The sequence below is a fragment of the Pinus tabuliformis genome, chromosome 1_2 (genome assembly GCF_031772625.1).
Source record: "Pinus tabuliformis cultivar Carrire ecotype Pingquan chromosome 1_2, CPIR1, whole genome shotgun sequence".
In the NCBI taxonomy this organism is placed as follows: Eukaryota; Viridiplantae; Streptophyta; class Pinopsida; order Pinales; family Pinaceae; genus Pinus; species Pinus tabuliformis.
The window spans coordinates 659,796,861-659,810,022 of record NC_142298.1 but is presented as its reverse complement, the minus strand read 5'-3'; the positions used below and the strand labels follow the sequence as shown (position 1 = coordinate 659,810,022).

The window sequence follows — 13,162 nt, the reverse complement described above, 5'->3', positions numbered from 1 at the left end:
ACGACTTCCAAACACAGAGTTCCATTAAATGAATTAAGTGCAGGATGCACAGTAGATTTACAGTATCTAAGAATGACTGTGTTTTATTTCCAAGGTTGATGATATGTCAATGAAATAACTGCCTCAATATAGGTTAAATACGGACAGGTTATTATGGTTAGACATAGCCTGGAACCCTGCTATCTGTTGTCACAGTTACGCAGGTGTGAGTACTGCTAGACATGATCTGGAACCCTGCTATCTGTTATCACAGTTAGGCAGGTGTGAGTACTACTAGACATGATCTGGAACCCTGCTATCTGTTATCACAGTTACGCAGGTGTGAGTGGTTGTTTAAACCACAGATCCAATGACATGCTTAAGGTAAAATAACGATGAGACAGAGTTAGTCTCGAAGTCAGAAGACGAATTTACAAACTAGTAAGCTGAACCCTGAAGTACCATTAACCGCTATTGAGACATTCTTAATATCAAAGATAAGTATAGCAAACCCGAGCTAAGAGTATCATGTACAGACGGAAAGTTCTGTGTGGTATCCATTAACAGACCCCGTAAACCTATGCATGGCGATAGGGTTCTGTGGAATAATGAACTAATAAACTATTCCAACCATAGAAAACGTGAACCATTCGGTTAATGTATGAAGACAGAACTATACCTTACTGATGTAGTCGCATTGAGAAATAGTACTGTACATTTACAGTCATCGAAAGAACGATTCAATACATAGATGGCAGCGAAACGAGATAACAAAACAAAGAAAACTGTATTCGTGACTGTATCAACATCGACTGTAACCATACCATCACATGCAAGCAATGATTTGCTCATTGAAAGGAAAACCGGTATGTCGTCTACAGTGAGTGGGTTTTACCCATAGCAACAGTATGAGAACGCTTAGACAATATCAGAACTATTCTGTGAAAATAAACGAACAGTAGTAGTAAAGCGAAATGTAACTCATAGCTTCGTTGTTGCTAAAGCTGACAGGTCCTACTAATGGAAATATACATGGACTGTAAATAGAAAAAAAAATAATAATAACCGCGTATATATTATTCAACCAGAACATAACCCATTTCCATAGCTGAGTTCAGCATGCGAGCCAGTAGGAGGGTTCGATCAAACCCTCATATCAAATATTTATAGTATAGAAAGTCTAAATGAAAACTAAACCCTGGTCGGGTATTCACATATGAAAACAATACACAGACGATTTCTCAAAAGAAGACAAGATAAACTGTATTCATAACTGGAAATGTACATCAGGGTCAGGCCCTGTATTAAAATATCTAGTCAGAGAAATCCCCAAATATCTAAACTACCGAAAGGGCATCAGTCCATATCAACCATCAAATGACAGAGGAAACAGAGTACACGGGTCGCCACTAGCTGTACGCCCGGTGCTCGATATAAAAGCAAGTCATGAACATACATGGGTGAACCGTGAGGGTTGCTCAGAAATACCTTAGCACCAGAGGAGAACATTCAACGCGCATACGACAGTCTGCCATATTCAACATGCGGCATATCAAACCAAGACCAATGAATTTTTAACTGTAGCAAAGGAAAAGGATGAGGGAGGGTTTAAACTTACCTAAGACCGTCGATAGGTAGAGTTAATGAGCCTGAAGGCTATGGTGCCGGTAGAAAAGGCCATCGAAACCGCCTGCATAACATGTCTACAAAGAAATACGTCATTTCGAATTTAAGAACAGACAAGCTGGAAAAACACTAACAAAAGCTTCTGTGAATCACCTGAGAACATTGCTATGCGGATGTAAGCCGACTGTGTTCCTTCTCTCTGTGATAGGTCGAGGCGTGGTTGTAGTGCTGAAACCCCGAGCCAGCTCCAGAGCTCTGAGAAAAATCGAGAAATGACTGTGGAAATGAGTTCTGGGCTCACGGGTTGGGGTTTTGAGCAGCCCCAAAAACCCTCGGACCATCTCAACCCTTCGATCATGGCAATCGATCTTGACCATTGATCTGTAGCGGGAAACCTGTGGCGGAGTATCCAAAGCTCCCAAAACCCGAAGTGTCACATGGCGGGGTGAGCAGGACATGCCACCTGCCATGTGCAGGACAGGCTCATAAAATCTGTGATGACTGGGCGCCTGCAATGGCTGCGGTCGGACACCTACCGCATTAAGTCAAAGTATATGTGCTAGGTAGGATCATGAGAGCTCGAGCTTAGTTGTAAAGCACATACGATCAAAACCATAAGAAACCATGTATTGCATATTCAGCGTGGTGATATATATTATGTTCTAAAGTATTGAAACCGATAGAAATAATTATTCACAAGGTTATAATATTCAGGTCGGTAAATATACTATGTCAACGTATACATTCATGTGCAGTAACACATGGTTAAGAGATATTTACATGCATAACTCAAACTTCGTAATGATGGGAATTTTTTTTTTTATGTGTAAGTTTAGAGGTGTGACAGTAAGACAGAGTCATAAGAAGTGGGAAAAGTAAAGTTCAAGGAGGGGCATCATGAATGGGGGCAAGGCAGGCATGGTGGGCTGAATTTGATAAGGGAGAGTAAAGGTGTCCAACTATTATTAACTTCAACATGAAATAATAACAAAGGCCAAGGAGAAATCAAATGAAATAAATAAAAGATTATAAGAAAATAAGAAAAATAAAATATAATAAAGGGGAAAGAGGCGGGGAACATAAGAGAATAATTAAGAAGGAAAAATAATTAATGAAGGAAGAAAAGAGGGAGGGGGATGGGAATTTTAGTAAGGCAAAGTCAAAAGAAGTGGGAAAAGTAAAGTTCAAGGAGGGGCATCATGAATGGGGGCAAGGTGTGGTGCGCTGAATTTGATAAGGGAGAGTAAATGTGTCCAACTATTATTGACTTCAACACACCATCTCTATTTAGGTTGTTAGGATGTTTAATTATTTCTAGAGCTTCTCTAAACTTGCACTTGAAATAATGATCTTGTTTCATCATGATTTTCATATCTTTAAGGCATAATTGTGGTTTTGTTTTGGAAGAATGGTCAACAAGGGACGAACGCTTGATCTCTCCAATATAGCATTTCCCACAGGGGCAATTAATTTTGTAAACCCCTTTGAACTGAAATTGGTCAACCTTGTCTTTAACCGATCACATATTTTGACAGATAGTCTCCAAGGGTTTGAAAGATATAATAATACCATTTATTTTAATGAGTTTAGAAATTTTGTAATGTAGGGAAGAAATTATTTTACTTTTGGGGGAAAAGAAGAGTTAAGGGGGCTCTTCATGGCTTTTTTGATAGTTCCGCTAAAACTATATATATATATATATATATATATATATATATATATATATATATATATATATATATATATATGCTAAAATTGTTTTTCTATTTAAGAACATTTTATTTTGATTTTAAAAGGGATATATATCAATTTGAGATTGAACATAGAAAGAATTACACATCTCCGTCACATTAGATCGTAAAATTTATTATGAATGCAATAAGAACTTTTTACTTTCAATTCTTTACATAATTGACATTGATTCTTCTTTATATTAAAAAAAATACTTATAACCCAAATAAATTCATTTTCTTACTTTCAATCACTTTTATTTTTTCTCTTATTATATATGTAAATCAAATCTTACATTAGTCAATACAAAGTCTTCTTTGAAAATCTTTAAAAAGATAAACTAGTTAAATAACCAATATTGGGCTAATGACCAACCTTTTCATACAATAAAAGTTAAAATACATTTCTCTCGTCTCACTCACATTGGCTTTTACAAGCTACATTTGCAATAAAGAGTTTATCCTTTTTAACCCTTTTTAAGTCTTCTCGGACATTGTAATAATTTGTTTCGTAGTTATATTTAATTTATTTTTAAATATTTTCCGGTTTCTAATATATTTGTTTTTAGATATTTTATATGAACATTATATTTATTTTTAAATATCATATATAAAAATTATATTTAACTATTGGTTATATATATATATATATAAACACACAGTGGGTACAAATTGTTTCCTTGTTTCCATTGGATATTATATATGCATTATAAATTATGAAATAATAACTCCATGCAAACGGAAACATTCCAAAACTTTTAAATATTTTATATTCTTACCTAAAAAATCATTGTATTACTGTCCTTTTCCAAAAGAAAATTAAAAAAATTATCCAATTGGAATCTTTCGAACTTCAAGAATTCTAATTATACTATTACTGTCCTTTTCTAAAAGAAAAATAAAAAAAATTAACCAATTCGAATCTTTCGAACTTCAAGAATTCTAATGATACTACATTATTTATACAGATATATAGGGGTATTATGTTAATGCAAATCTTTTGATCCGATTGTCGTTAATATATATATATATATATATAAATTAATAAATAAGAAATTAATTTTATGAAAATGGGAATAATCATAAAGTTTTTTTAAGTAAAATTATTTTCTAAAATTTTTAAATAATTATGTTAATTTATTTAAATTTAAAATAGGATAGAAAATAAATTTTGGTGAATATAAAAATAAAAAATGAATATATATAGTTAATTTTAACTAAAAAAATATTAATAATTCCAATCTTGCTATGGTTACTCAATTTGTTATTTACGTTACAATTTAAGGTAGTAAAAGTATTTTAGTTGCACTCAATTATAAATAAAATATTTCCATGTCCATATCACTTGCTATAATTTCATATCAATTTTAAAAAGAGATAAACTATTTAGAAGTAAAAGGAAGTGAGAAGAAGATGTCTAAACTTAATAGTTTTTAAAGATATTTCAACAGAGGATTTAAATAAATTATTTGAAGATCTATATTAACTAAATTATTTGGATATCAATTTCACATATATCTATATATAAAAAAGAAAATGTTCAAATAAGATATTTTAATATTGTATATAATAAAATATTGAATGTCTAAAGAAAATGTAATTGAAAATTAAAAATAAAATAAAAATATGAAGTACTTCCTATGAAGAATAAGATAAATTCATTCAATTTTTATTATAAAATTAAAGTGATATTTTAAAATATTCATAATAATAATAATTTATAATCTAGTTTATAGATAACATGTCCCAATACACATGTTATGTAAAATATTTTAATTTCAACTATTAAGTATTATTAAAAAATAACATATAAATCAATTGAGAAAAATAAGTTCTATGATTAAAATGTTGGAAGTGGACTTACTATTTTACATTTTTGTCGTTTTTTAGGTATTTCTTTTACTATATATAGAGAGATAGAGAGAAAAAGAGAACCACTACATATTAGTTATGATCTACCAAGGAATAAGAGGGATGCAATTCTTTTCCTAGATGCTAGATCTATGCTTAATAGATCATATAAATCTTTCTTCACAATTGTTTAAAAGTGTTGTGTCATATCTCTAAACATTAACATAATAAAAATATTGGTAAAACCGTAAAATTTAATTTACTTTTATACATAAATATATCTGCATTGTATAGTGTTGTGTCATATCTCTAAACATTAACATAATAAAAATATTGGTAAAACCGTAAAATTTAATTTGCTTTTATACATAAATATATCTACATTGTATGCCATATATTGAGTATTAAATGCGGAAATAGGAGCACGCAAGTTAACGCGATAACACGGAGCGGGCAATTTTGGCATTAAATAATATTTGCCCGCTCAGTGTTATCGGGCTAACTTGCGTGCTCCTATTTCCGCATTTAATACCCAATATATCGCTGGTTAGCTCTTTCCATGCACGAATGCCTTTATGATGATTACCAAGTTTTTAAGATTAGCTTTAATTCAGTGAAGTTGACCTCATGAGCATTGGCGAGAGCAGGATTGTGGAGTCTTCCATTCACTCTTCAGCTGTTGTCTTTTCCTTGGGAAGATCTCCTCATCGATGGTCCTTTGTACAGTGAATCCATGTGACGACAGCAAGAAAACCCTGATCTCCATTGTCAGCTAGACTATGAAGTATTTTCAGTGCTATGTTTTCCGTCAAGCAGAGCATTCTGATTCCGGCCCCAAGCTTCAAATTTCACATAGGTTCGATTCTACCACTCTGCAAAGATTGAAATTGTTCCTCCTGCACTGTTATAATCTTGCCTTGATGATGTTTGGCTCCTAGGTTCACAGCGAGTCGTATTGGCGTTTCACCGTTTCAAAAGAGATTATTTGTGCCGCAGCCTTGGCCAAGTACAGGGTTTGAGGTTTGGTTTGAATATTGTTTAGCTGCATTTCCTTTCTATTGTTGTTGATAAGTAATATTTTCTCTTGGCTTGCTAGGTTTCGCCACAGGTTTTCTTGCCGCTCGTGAATGGTTGAATGAAGCTTACCTCTCGGAATCCTACCAAGGGTTGTAGACTTGTTCTTACTCTGGCCTCCGGGTATGTGAAAACTTATTCTTGATTACTTTGGACTGAAGGCTTTGGCTCTTAACGGAAGTTGGTTTATCAAACCATCCGGCTATGTTTCTCTTTGTATGTACATAGTTTGTTTCCATAAGGGTTTATGCGTTTCTCAGGACTCTATGTAAAGAGGCCCCTGTGGCTATATTATGTGAGTTCAGGTCATAGAGTCGTCGTTCCTACTATCTCAGGTTCAGGTTCTGGGTTTTCAGCTTGACTTGGTTTTCGTAATTAAACCCTAACTGATCTTGTTTCAATTATAATTAGTAATTATTGTATCTCGAAATTCCTTACAAGCCAAAGAGTTTCATTATGAAGAATTTATGTTCTTTTTATATATATGTTAGCTACTAGGTTTGTATAAATGAAAAGGTTCCATTTTATACCCTTGCTCAGACTCCATATTTTCAACAGAGATTTATCCAACCAAGCATTATATTTGCTTCAAGAATGTTTATATGTTTTGTTCTTGTTATTAGTCCCTGCGCGCAGGACCACAAGGACTATAGCAATCGGTTTCATCGATAAGCATTAGTCCGACACTCAAACCAATGCATGTTTTCCCATTTTAAGCAAAGTCCGTTTATATTAATGAAATACTTTTTATTTTTTAAAACGGAACGAAATTAAAAATTTATTTTTAAAATCAATCAAAGGTTTCAAACGATTCATCACCTTATTTGGCCTCAAACCTAGGCATACAGTCTCAAAAGTTAGGAAAAAGCTGGGAGAGGTACAGGTAATTAAAACAAGTTCACACCTGCATGAAGTAATGCTATGTTTTCCTTAGCATTAATTTGCAACATTTAATGTTATCTTCTTTGAATGCGGATTACGGTTGATACACTATGGTTTAAGTTTGAATGCGGATTACGGTTGATACACTATGGTTTAAGTCTAATGCCGTCAGCTGCCAGGCGTTCACCCTTCCAGTTGCTAAGTGGTCTCTCCCACGACCGTTGATCTGAGAGGCGTGATCCAGCGGTCCACCATGGAACTATGGCTAACCACCCGGAGATGCCCCCCGAATATGGCTCTGCAAAACCCTAAGTCTGTTGGGGTTGCATTCTGGCTGGCAGGAAATCCATCTCTCCGACTATGTCTAGCGGTGAACCTGACCAACGCATCGAGCCCAACTGCTATTGCAGCGATATGTTCGCCATTATTACCAGATTACTGTCTTCCAGACACAGGTGAGATTTATTGTTTACAGTGAGTTAATTGAAACTGCTAAGGTTAAATTTCCATGGGCCTCATACATCTAATTTGTTTACTTAACTAATTTTTTATGCCCCCCGAATATGGCTCTGCAAAACCCTAAGTCCGTTGGGGTTGCATTCTGGTTGGCAGGAAATCCGTCTCTCCGACTATGTCTAGCGGTGAACCTGACCAACACATCGAGCCCAACTGCTATTGCAGCGATATGTTCCCCATTATTACTAGATTACTGCCTTCCAGACACAGGTGAGATTTATTGTTTACAGTGAGTTAATTGAAACTGCTCAGGTTAAATTTCCATGGGCCTCATACATCTAATTTGTTTACTTAACTAATTTTTGGCTTCTTACATCTGCCTGCAGGCATTTTGATTGTTGCGACATCAAATGCCTTTGTACTTGGATTCTGGTCCTAGCTAGTGAAGAGCGAAGCCCTAGCCAGTTAAGTGCGAAGCCCTATCCAGCGTGCGATTCCCACAGCTTCCGCTATGTGCGAACTCCGTCAAAGTTTGTCAATCTTGAATCCCTTAACGACAGGGTTGGCCCTAGCGATTGCTTCACGACCAGCGGCCGTCTAGCCATAGTATCGGCCGTTCTAACGCGTAACAAGTTATTCTCCCAGCCATTTTGTTCGACCAGGAGCAAGCCGTTGTCCGTGTTCCTAAGGCCAAAAAAAAAGCTGTCAATTAAGTTCATCGTCCATCAGTTAGCATTCAAAAACCCTTTGTTTTTGTGGAAGCCTTCAAGAAACAAAAGATTGTAGAAGGGGCACAGGCAATTGATGCAAATATGCAAAAGGAGTTTTGGACAGGGGTAGAGAATCCAGTGCAGTTTGCGGTCGCTAAGTCGAGTACCATGGTGACCTCTGCGAAGGCTCTTTTAGTGGATGTCTCTACAGGACCTAATCATATGGCATTGATTATCCAGACTAGCAAGGGCACTTCAATACATGGTTACATTGTTTCGAAATCTTGCCATAGGCAAAGAACATGGATCACTACGCACTTGCAGATCCACCTTCATTACAGCCGTCACTTCGAACAGAGTACTTGCAGACCTCAGTAAACTAACTGCGTCAACAACAAAGGTTCTTTCATAGTGCACAAAATATATATTATAATTCTTTATTTGTTGTTCTCCTAAATTATGCTCATTCATTTAACGTCCTCTTAGCATTTTTTATTACAATATCTAACGCTAAACCTGTACTAAAACATGGACCAGGTTAAAGGAATGTTGATGATAGCAAACATATATGCAGAACCTTTTGTTACAATCTGCAACAATTGCTCTCTGCCCGCGGATACATTTGGAACAGTTTTCATGGATCAACTTAATTGTTCCACATGCAAAAAGTTAACCACATATCGACACAGTTTACAATTGAATTGCATTATCCAAACAGAGGCAAATGTTCAGTACAAGTGCATTCTAAAAGACAGTTTGCTAATAGAACTTTATCCATATTTAATAGGTCTGACATATGAAAAATATCTAGAAGACGTTGCTGATATTACATACAGTTTACGAGATTTCCACTTACACAGCAGCTTTCTGTTGGATAGTTCGGATGTCATTGTCCGTACAGATTGACATATTTTACCCTTTGTAGGATTTGACTTTTTCAGTTTTCATGGTGTATTTCTCTCCAATCAGAAGCACACACTAGGAGTGCCTCATCTCCTAGATGGCTTCATAGACACAGTTCATGTATATAGTCACTATAGTCACTTTCAGATGTACATTTAACGGTTACAACTAATGTTCTTGTTCTTGTAATAATTAAGCTACATTGTATTTGTATTCAAATGACCTACTGTAGATCGTTTCTGTTAATGCAATACTTGGGTAAAAAGGGGCTTCTGCATATGTAAGTTTTCTTACAACTTCTTTGACAGAGACCTGGCCCATCTGGTTTTTGCTCTTCTTTGCTCTCTTGGAAATTTCTTCATGGTTTAGAAAAAGAAGCAGTTATGGATTATCATGGTTTAGAAAAAGAAGCAGTTATGGATTATCATGGTTTAGAAAAAGAAGCAGTTATGGATTATCATGGTGATTTTTGTCTTTTCTTTAAATTATGCTTCAGCATTGTCCTTTTGTGGGTTTGATGATGTCTGCATTTGTCCTTCATGTTGCAGAAAGTTTGGCTGCTTTAATGAAGCAACTTTCTTTTACGGTCCCAAGAATTTCTGATTATAACTTCATCCAATTTTTCATCATCATCTGCATGTTTTTAGATTTCTGTTTTCTGCATGCAATAAAACCACGGTCACTTTTGGTCCATATTGAATGTAAAATGACTTTTCTTACTGAGCAAAACTCGTATCTTGAATTGTGACCTATCTCTAATTTGTTGCACGTGTGGGCTGCTTAATGGAAAATGGGTATTAGAAATTAGTTTGAGATTCTATTATTTGTCTTGGGTGCAGTTCAGTCTATATATATGTGTGTTTTGGTTTTTCGTTTTAATACACTGTAACAGAAAATATGTGTGTCAGTTACTTGTCTTTGATATATTTGATCAAACTCTGAATAATAGTAATTATAAGAGTGTTATAGATGGGTTTAAGGCTGAAGTGTAATACTCTATGGCCAAGGGATTGACAAAGTGAGTCTTTGGAGATCTTATTCCACGAAGTCATGAAATGTTGATTGAAATCCTCCACCTTTTCCTTCTTCTCCATCTTGATCAGGTTAACTTGCTTGAGAAGAGCAAAAGTTGATTTCCCTTCATCAAATTTTGTAAGAAAAGCCCTCTCAAAGGCATGGGTTTAAGGCTGAAGTGTAATACTCTATGGCCAAGGGATTGACAAAGTGAGTCTCTGGAGATCTTATTTCGCAAAGGCGTGAAATGTTGATTGAAATCCTCCACCTTTTCCTTCTTCTCCATCTTGATCAGGTTAAGTTGCTTGAGAAGAGCAAAAGCTGATTTTCCCTCATCAAATTTTCTAAGAAAAGCCCTCTCAAAGGTATAAGGAAACAACAAGTAGATTATAGTACCATGTGGATGCTTTTTTCTCAAAGGTATAAGGAAACAGCTTGTAGACCACATCCTCATGTTGTACATTCATCAGACATAAGGATAGGTAGAAATTATTTATGTCTTCGTCATGAGTGACAAATTTTTTGGGATCATAGTTTGCCAAGAACCTCTTCGGTCATCTCTGGAAAAAAAAGGAAACTATTAGGATTTTCAGTAGTATCTTTAAGTTATTTGTATAATGCATCAGTGCCTCAGTAATGTTATGTTGAATGGCATTTCTGCTAGCACATGACCAATTGAAGTTCCTATGGCATAGAACTATGATGGGCTTAAAGTTAGAATATGCATGCTTCATTGTTTTATATGAAGATGTTTGTGAATTTGTTTTTTCTTTGATTCCGTGCACACTGCTGGATATTGCAGGTTTATAATGTATACATGGGGAGTAAAGTCCATGATGACCCAGAGATAACCTCACTCCATATTTGTCTGCCATTTCTCTGTACTTCTGTCATCATGTTTCTTTAAATAAATGTTCCAATTGTGCCTTTTACGTACATGCTTTTTCAAACTTTACATTTTTATTACCATCGGAGAACAGAAAATGAAACTAGCATTACTATTTCAATAAGAAATACCATTATAGCTTAGTATTCACAAGGGATAGATTGAGCTTGTTAATTTTGTGGTTGACAGAGCAGGAAATGTGTGTTGCCCATACACTGCTTAAAAGAATGAAAATCTTGACATTGATTGTGAATGACGGCAAGGTTTCTTACATGAAAGCTGTTTGTTTTTCTTAGTATGTTCTGAATCTATTGCAACTATGATATTCTTCTTCAAAGTATTATTCTACCCCCCCTCCTTTGATGAGTTGTATGCTTAATTTTGATTGTTTGTATTTGTTAATATTTCCATATATAAACTAGTGTTGCTAATGGTCATCTAAGTTAATTTCTTGAGGATTCTTCCGCTCTAAGAACTTCTAAGCTTGTTAAGTTATGCCTCTAGTTAGTTAGTGCACAGAACAAGATAAAAGCATGGACAAGTTAAGGCTCACATTTATTTGCACTGCAGTGAAATAATAGAGTCAACATGGGGCCAAAAGGTTTTGCAATATTTGACGTGGATGTTACATCAAAAGGATTATCTTGGATCGATCAGATGTACCAAAAGTTTGAGGCCATCTGCGTGGAGGTGGATCAAAATTCTCCTATTTTACTACAAGTGAGAATCTTAGACTTCAGTCTTAACATTTACACGTCATTTTGGACATGTCGATTTTATCAGTAGCATCTGCATATTATGATTTTCATTAGTTTTTTTGAAGAGAAATTGCTGGTATAATATCCGGTTACTACAATTTTTGTGACTATTTCTTTTGGTTTCCTGTATGGTGTCTTCTTTCTAATCCATATATCTAAGTAGGAGTCTGCTGGTTCCGAAAGGTTATACTGTAGTTTATTTTAGTCTTTAGGTTTACTATTGGAAAGTCAATATTTACATACACAATACGGTGAAAGTGACAGCTTTTTTAACATTACTATTTTTACAGGAGACAACGAAGTATGTTGAAAATCGAGTCGTTGTAGTTGGTACAAATGTGTGGAAAATTTGTGAAGAAGTCATTCAGGATATCCTTCCACCAGGTCCCGACTCTGCTATCAAAAGCATGGCTTCTGACATATCTCTTGACTTTGTTGAAGAGTTTGAGCTGTTTGAAAAGCCAAAATCAAATCCAAAAAAGTACATGCTTTAAATGTGGAATCTGAGGCCAATCCAAAATTGGAGTAGAGCTATGATTCTAGTGAAAGCTTATCTTTTGACACATCTATCGACTTTATTGAAGAGTTTGACACTTCCCCAAACCAGAAAAAGTTAGACACTTTGAATGTGGAATCTGTGGTCACTTCCAAATTGGAGTAGAGCTATGTCTCTACTGGGTAAGATTTAGTTTGTGCCTTTCCAGTTCCTGATAAATTGCAAAAGGACCAGCCAGTTCTGCCTGAGGAAAAACCTTCTGAATTCCTAGCCTTGGACATTTTCGAACAACCACCTTGTCTGTTTGTTGAGGATATGTATGCTCCTGAAGACTTAAGCTTTAAAAATGAAGCACAAAAGCAGTGTCTTCGGCTTCAGCTTGAAGCAAATGCACACATTGAACTTCCCCAAGCTGCTTTGCTTAAATCACCAGCAGATAAAACTGGTAAGTAGAAACCAACTTTGTTGCATTTTTCTTCTTCTTTTTCTTCTTGTTCATCTCTTTCATGCTTCACTAGTTAGTATGATTTTTGATATTGAAATGAGATGGACCAAATTTTATTGCAGTGCCTATGGTGGTGCTAGAACTTTGGTACAAGTTATTCAATTTAAGGCTTCTTTATGGTTTTTTAAAACCTTTATATTATTATTATTTTATTTTGTGTATCCAGAAGATTCAGCAACTGGGCTGGGCTGGTTAAATCAGGGGATTTTAACCTTGAACCTCAAATTTTCACAAAGACTTCATATCACGGTGATTGCCAATTGAGTCGCACCCCTGGGAGTTGAGGCTTATT

At 35.2% G+C, this 13,162-nt stretch overlaps 1 pseudogene; it reads left to right on the top strand.

The window, feature by feature from the left end:
- The first annotated feature begins 11,693 nt into the window (after positions 1–11,693).
- LOC149207407 (uncharacterized) lies at positions 11,694–12,818 on the top strand (annotated as a pseudogene).
- The last annotated feature ends 344 nt before the right edge of the window (positions 12,819–13,162 follow it).